Source organism: Choloepus didactylus, chromosome 20, assembly GCF_015220235.1.
Source record: "Choloepus didactylus isolate mChoDid1 chromosome 20, mChoDid1.pri, whole genome shotgun sequence".
NCBI lineage: Eukaryota > Metazoa > Chordata > Mammalia > Pilosa > Megalonychidae > Choloepus > Choloepus didactylus.
Genome location: NC_051326.1, coordinates 25085931 through 25092523, shown reverse-complemented (window position 1 = coordinate 25092523; position 6593 = coordinate 25085931).

Sequence of the window (6593 nt, the reverse complement as noted above, 5' to 3'; positions counted from 1 at the left end):
AATTAAGTGAGAAATCATACAATCAGTAAAAAAGAGGCCAAGCCAGGATCCAAACCAAGATACTCTGCTAGGTATTTGCTAGTGCTTTTACTGAATTTTCAACAATTTAGGGTAAATATTGCCCCACTTTACATGATAAACAGGATCAGGGATGGTAAATTACTTGCCCAGATTCTCTTAATTAACTGGTAGAACATAGATTTCATCTTGGATCTGTTGTTCCCCCAAAGCCCACAATAGATTACAACAGAAGGGCACTCAACTAGATTTCAGGATTATCCCAGAGTTCCAATCTAGTTCTACCACCAAATCTGGGTCAATTACCTGACCTCCCTAATTTATGGGTAAAGGCCAATACTGTTCCTCCTGTCATCTAGGAATGGTTGTAATGAATATGGTGGGTCAGGGTGAGGTGATGGGATGATGATGGGAACCACAATATACTGGGAATCAACCAAGTATATTGGACAAGTAGCATCAGAGAGCAAATTACCTTCCCCAGGGAGCTCTAGCCTATGTGGTGACATTCACTGCCTGTATTAAGGTACTTTGGGATTCAACGTAAGGGGAAGACCAGGGGAACAGAGCAGACCAGGCAGGGCTGGGAGAAAAGTTCCAGGTCTGATTTTCTGTAAAGAGCTGGGAAAACAAAAAGTTCCCCCATTCCAGGTTTCTGCCCAGGTCTGTGGGGGAAAGAGCAATGGCTTACTGTGGTAATTCTATTTTAAGAAAGCTTACCACCTATAGAAAAATTGATCATGAATAGAGCCATGAATTTAGCAGTAGTGTTGTCATGGGCACAATGGTTCGTTTGTCATGGGAAGCTCTGTTGCTGGCATAGGGTCCTCAACTGACATCCTCTGGAGTTTGATGAGGACATACAAGGGACAGGAAAAGAACCATCATTCCCAAGGCAAAATGCTAAGAAAGAAGTCCCATTAGATTCCCAAGAGGACTCTGGGCACAAGTATGACATGCTGGCCCCAGGGCAAATCTGAGATCCTGGGATTTAGAAATCACAGGGCTTTCTCCCTCACCCCAGCCAATGCTATGATCTGGAAATTCCCCAGTTGGGGACATTAAAATAAAGAAACTTGTCTTGGTCACGGGCAGGCCCTAACTTTCCAAAAGAAATACAAATGGCATAAAAGGCTTGGAAATTTGGTAGTAACTTGGTTTACTTTGATACAGTATACATATTTATACCTTAAATTAACAAGGATTTTTTCCCTTATGGAATTGGAAATCAGGATACTGGTTCCCCTGGGGAGGGAGGTGGGATGGTTAGTCATGATGGGGCATGGTGGGGACTGCTGAGGTGCTGGAAATGTCCTGTCTAGTGACCTGGTCTGGTTATAAAGGTGTGTTCACTTTGTGAAAATTCCCCAAGCTACAATGATTTGTACAGTTTCCTAAATACATTAAAAGAAAATTTTTCTTAAAATTAAGGTTTTCCTTTTGTTTTTGCTTAACAGGTAAGAACACCCAGTGCTAGTGAGGGCATAATGAAGTGGACACTCACACACTGCTGGCAGGACTACAAGTTGTTATAAATATTTCTTAAAAGCAGTCTTCCAATGTAAGTCAAGAGTTTTAGTAGTGTTCATATTCTTTGTCTTATACTTTTGGAAATCTCTTAATTAAATATCCCAGAACACAGACAAAAATTTATGTACCAACAAATTCAGAACAGCATAGTAAAAAGTTGGATATATCCAATGTGTTAAACAGAGAAAATATGGTATTATTTATGATAGCGTATTATATAGTCATTAAAATGTCTGAATGCTTAATAATTGGAGCTTCCCATGCAATTAAGTAAAAAAGCAGTAGGCAAAATTTTTAAATTTTTGGTTTCAACTGTATTAAAGCACATGGAGTTTCATAGTAAACAAACGTTAGTTAAAAAAAAAAAAGCACCGTTAAATATATCTTTAAAAGATCAGTAAATAAGAGTTCTAGAAGTTATTCTCTTCCCAAACAAACGATTCCTTGGCATAAAAAAGAAAAAATCCACTTTTACACAATGCTAGTGGGTACAAAATGGTGCAGCCACAATGGAAAACAGTTTGGCAGTTCTTCAAAAGGTTCAACATAGAATGACCCAGTAATTCTACTTAGGTATATATACAAGAGAAATAACAACATGTATATAAATATTCATAGCAGCATTATTCATAATAGCCAAAAAGTGGAAACAACTCAAAGGTCCACCAACCATTGAATGAATAAACAAAATGTAGACTATACAGACAATGGAGTATTATTCAGCCATAAAAAGAAATGAAGTACTGATACATGCTTCAACATGGATGAACCTTGAAATCATTCTGCAAAGTGAAAGAAGCCAGTCATAAAGGACCACATACTGTATGATTCCATTTGTATGAAATGTCCAGAACAGGCAAATCCATAGAGACAGAAAATAAGTCATAGTTGCCTATTGACTTCGGGGTTTGGGGGGAAATGGGGAGTGACAGCTAACGGGCACAGGATTTCTTTTTGGGCTGATTAGAATGTTCTAAAATTGACTGTGGTGATGATTGTACATATCTGTGAATATATGAAAAACCAATGAATGGTAGGCTTTAAATGGGTGAATTGTATGGTCTGAGAACTTTATCTCAATAAAGCTTTAAAAAAAAAAAAAAGCAGCAATCCTTTTCCTGCATCACCTTAAATGGTTTAGGACCCATCCATTGCTTCACGTCATGATCTATTAAAGCAGATGCCCCTATAAGTCACAGTACACAGACTGAACCCCTTATTAAATTTCTTCAAGCTAGTTCTTACTGGCTTAAAATTTCTTAGTCTCTCACTCACATTTTTTCTCTCTTTTCAGAATCCTTGGCCAAAGGCATGGTTAACTGCCTGGTGCTTTTACAGGTTGTTGAAGCCCTTGAGGGTAACTTTCCTGGGCCAAGTCTATCAGAATGACCTAGAAATGTGAGAATAAGCGTTTCCAGTCTTTATTCTGTCCCTGACTTCGTGGGTGAGAAGGGGGTTTCTAGCTTGGCTCACGCTTCAGCTTCCTCCCTCTCCACGCCAGCTCCTGTGGTCTCATGATGGAAAAAGGGCGAAAGGAAAGGGGAAAGGAAGCACAGAGAGAAGAATGAGGGAGTAGTTTCCTCAAAACCCCGGAGGCTTTGATCAAAGCAGATGAAGAAGATACAAGCGGTGGACTGATGAGAAGGCGGCTTTTAAGATGCACTGCTAGTGGGTCATCATTGTTTTTGTGGTATTTTAAGAAATTCTAACAAAAGAACTTTGTTATTTTGGAATTATTTTTGGTTACATGATCTATGTTTTTAACTGACACTACATGGACTAAACCACATGGATCACTGTTTTCTAAGTATAATGTATTGAGAGTTTAAATATCTCTTTTTGATGTGACTCTCATAATCTTATACTCATGGTCTGCAGGAAGAGGGAGCTAAAATTGATGTGGGATTTGGTTTACAAAGATAGGTGGACAAAGCCAGACTTAGCAAATCCATGGTGGCTTAGGAATTCTACATGTTAAAAGAAGCCTAGAATCAGAGAACGGAACATCTTGGCCCAGAACATACTGAGGTGTCCAGTAATCTAAGCTTGGACCAGAGTCCTGCTCTGACAGTTGATGCTTCCGTGGCTCCAATTCAGCTAAGTGCTTGCAAGAGGCCTTTAGTCTCATGGTCTGATCCTCTAAGTTTTGCAGTAGAAGACCTTCTTCCATGGGCAGCATACAGCTAAGATTATTAGAACAGAAATCAAAATGACATAGTACAAAAATCCCTATGCTAGAAGCAAAGACTTTGGGTCCAAATCCTGTTCAGTTAGTGAATAGATGAATAATTCTTTTACCTATAAGGTGAAGGATGGCTGAGGGAACTAGACATAGACTGAAAATGACTTGTAAGATGTAACTATCTTCCAAGTGGTGGAGGGTTATCCTACGGAAGCACTCTGAGGAACAGGCCAAGGATACCACTGCATGTTATAAGGAAGTTAAGTTTTGCCTTGACTGAGGAAGATCATTCCAGTCATCAGTGTCCATGCTGGAGCGAACTGCCTCCTGGCCAGTCCCACGTTCATGAGAAGCTGAATCTCACTGGTTCAGATACTTAAAAAGGCCTTCAGCTATCAGGAGAGAGCTGACCAAATAATCTCTGCAATTCCCTGGCCCAGATCTCCTGATTTTTCAGTTCAGGGCTCTCTGTACCAGATTTTGGTTTATTCTGACTATAGCATTTTCGCTTATAACTACCATTTGATTCAGAACTGTTGACTGTCCTGCAGCTGCAGTTGGATGTCTCCATTTCCGAATTCCAAATGCTTAGTCAGTGTGCAGTTCTTCAAGAGCTGTTGCCCTCTTGTGGAAATGAAGAACACTGCCTTAGAAAAGCAAGCATACATTTTGAGGTTGCTGTTTGTACACCCATCTCGCCTTCCCCAAAAGCTTAACTTCTGAATGTAATCCCTGAAGTATTTGACCCAGACCATCAGTCTTTTGTTTACATCAATACCATCATGTCCCATAAGATACTATAAATTTACCCATTATATAAAATCCTGGTTTTTAGAGGGTGGTTGGGATTTTTGGACCCTATTTCCACTTATGGAGTGACCTTCAGATGTTAACATGGTGCTATGAAAAGGACACTGAATTATGTTTAAAGGCCCAGATTCTAACTCATGTTCTGTCCTCTAAGTGACCGTGGCAAGTCATTTTACCTCTGCTTACTTTTAAAAATCTGATAAGGGTCCATATGATCACTACTATCTGAAATGCTACTAATTATTAAATTTATAAAATGTCCTGGAGTTCAGAGACAAAATCCCTGGGAGAAGTGGTCTCTCATATGTGCGTTACTTACAGTCACTAATCCTAGCAAATGGTGGTATGTTCTCTTCTAGGCTAGGAAACTTAAGATTCTAAAAAAAGAGATTGGCCAACTCCAGACTTTATTTACCCGTGGGCCCCCAGTCTCAGGGCTAGGCCCAGTAGCTTTTTCTTTAATTAGGAATGGTGGTAGACTGATTGGGGAAAGGACCAGCAATTCATAGGTTGCCCAAGTGTCTGATAGCATTTACCAGGTTTTCTGGGCAGTTTTGCCACTCCTGCTGAGGATACAAAATTCTGACTGATTAAGTCACTGGAAGGGATTTCTTATTGTTTCTAAAGTTGGTCATCTGCTCACTGTTGCCACTGCAGGGCCTCATGTTGAGGAGCTGGGCAGCCAAGCACACCACACAGTCTGCTTGTGTCCTAGGCAGGTGTTTAACTCTATAAATGGGAGAAAATGGTTTGGGATAACACATCTACAGTTGGTGTCATAGTAAGGAACCTGACTGTCTTATTTTTAAAACCCATTTCCTTGTCCTTAACTCTTTGCACAAAAGATATTTTCCTCCAAGAAGTGCCTTGCTAAGTTTTCTTGTTGTAGTTTCTAAATGATATTTTTTAGTTTAGTCTGGTGAACTATGTTTTCTTGGTCCCTAGTATTGGATTAAGCTAACTTTTTCTTAACAGTATAAAAGAAAATATCAAATAAGCAGGCAATGCTTTGTTGACCTCAGATATCGTGCACTACCCACACTTGCTGAAAACACAACATCCTAGTGAGGTATTTATTACATTAGTCTAAACACATTTTTCCACTTACGTGGCATCTCACAAAATTTGAAGTAAAGTCACCCGCAAGCAATAAATATTTAATGAGTCATTTAGTTAGCCTGATCTTTTGGAATACTTTTTCTCCTCCCGAACATTTTAAGCCAACTAGAAATGAATATGTCTTCTTTTAAAAAAACTGGATCACAGCAAGGGCCCATATTGAAGTGTCAACAATTTGGTCTTAGAACACCATAAAGGCTCAGTAAGAAAACGTTTTCACTAAAACATTTAAAGTGCCAAGTTCGAATGCCTATCGTGCAAACTAATGAGTGCTAATCAACCAACTATAAGTAGTATATAAGAGTAATAAAAGCCAAATCTGTCTCAATAAATGTTTGTAAATAAAAGTAGCCAATGAGTGCCTGCTTTGGGCCAAGCACTGTTCTAACATTTTACATACATAATCTCTAGTCCTCACATTAAAGCTAAAGGGCACATGAGTAAACAAACTCAAATTTGCTAGATGACTAAGCAGGGTCGTACAGCAAGTGGCAGAATGAGAATTAGAACTCAGGTCTACCTAGTTCTTGCCAAGATTAGGCCTTTTCTTCTACATCTTAAAGTTGCCTTGGATTGGAGTCCCAGTTGCCCATGCTTTAACCAGCTTGTTTATTTTATATACTGGATGTCTATTTAAGATTTTGTTTGAAGCAACTGTTGGCTTGCATCAAACCACTTTTCTAAACGAGGTACTTCATTTCCTATTTATCATCCTCTTTTCATTCATGGCAGGTAGTTTTTGGAGGTCCCTGAAAATGTTTGAAACAAAGAGTGCTATAGAACACCTGCAGTAACTCTCAACCTGGGATCAAACTACAGTATGTTGTAAGAGATATTACAAACAAAGAGCTGAAGGGGAGCTGGAAAGACAGTAGGCTATAAAACATGGAACTATGTCCCTACCACACAGGACTCACAATACTATTTATGATGT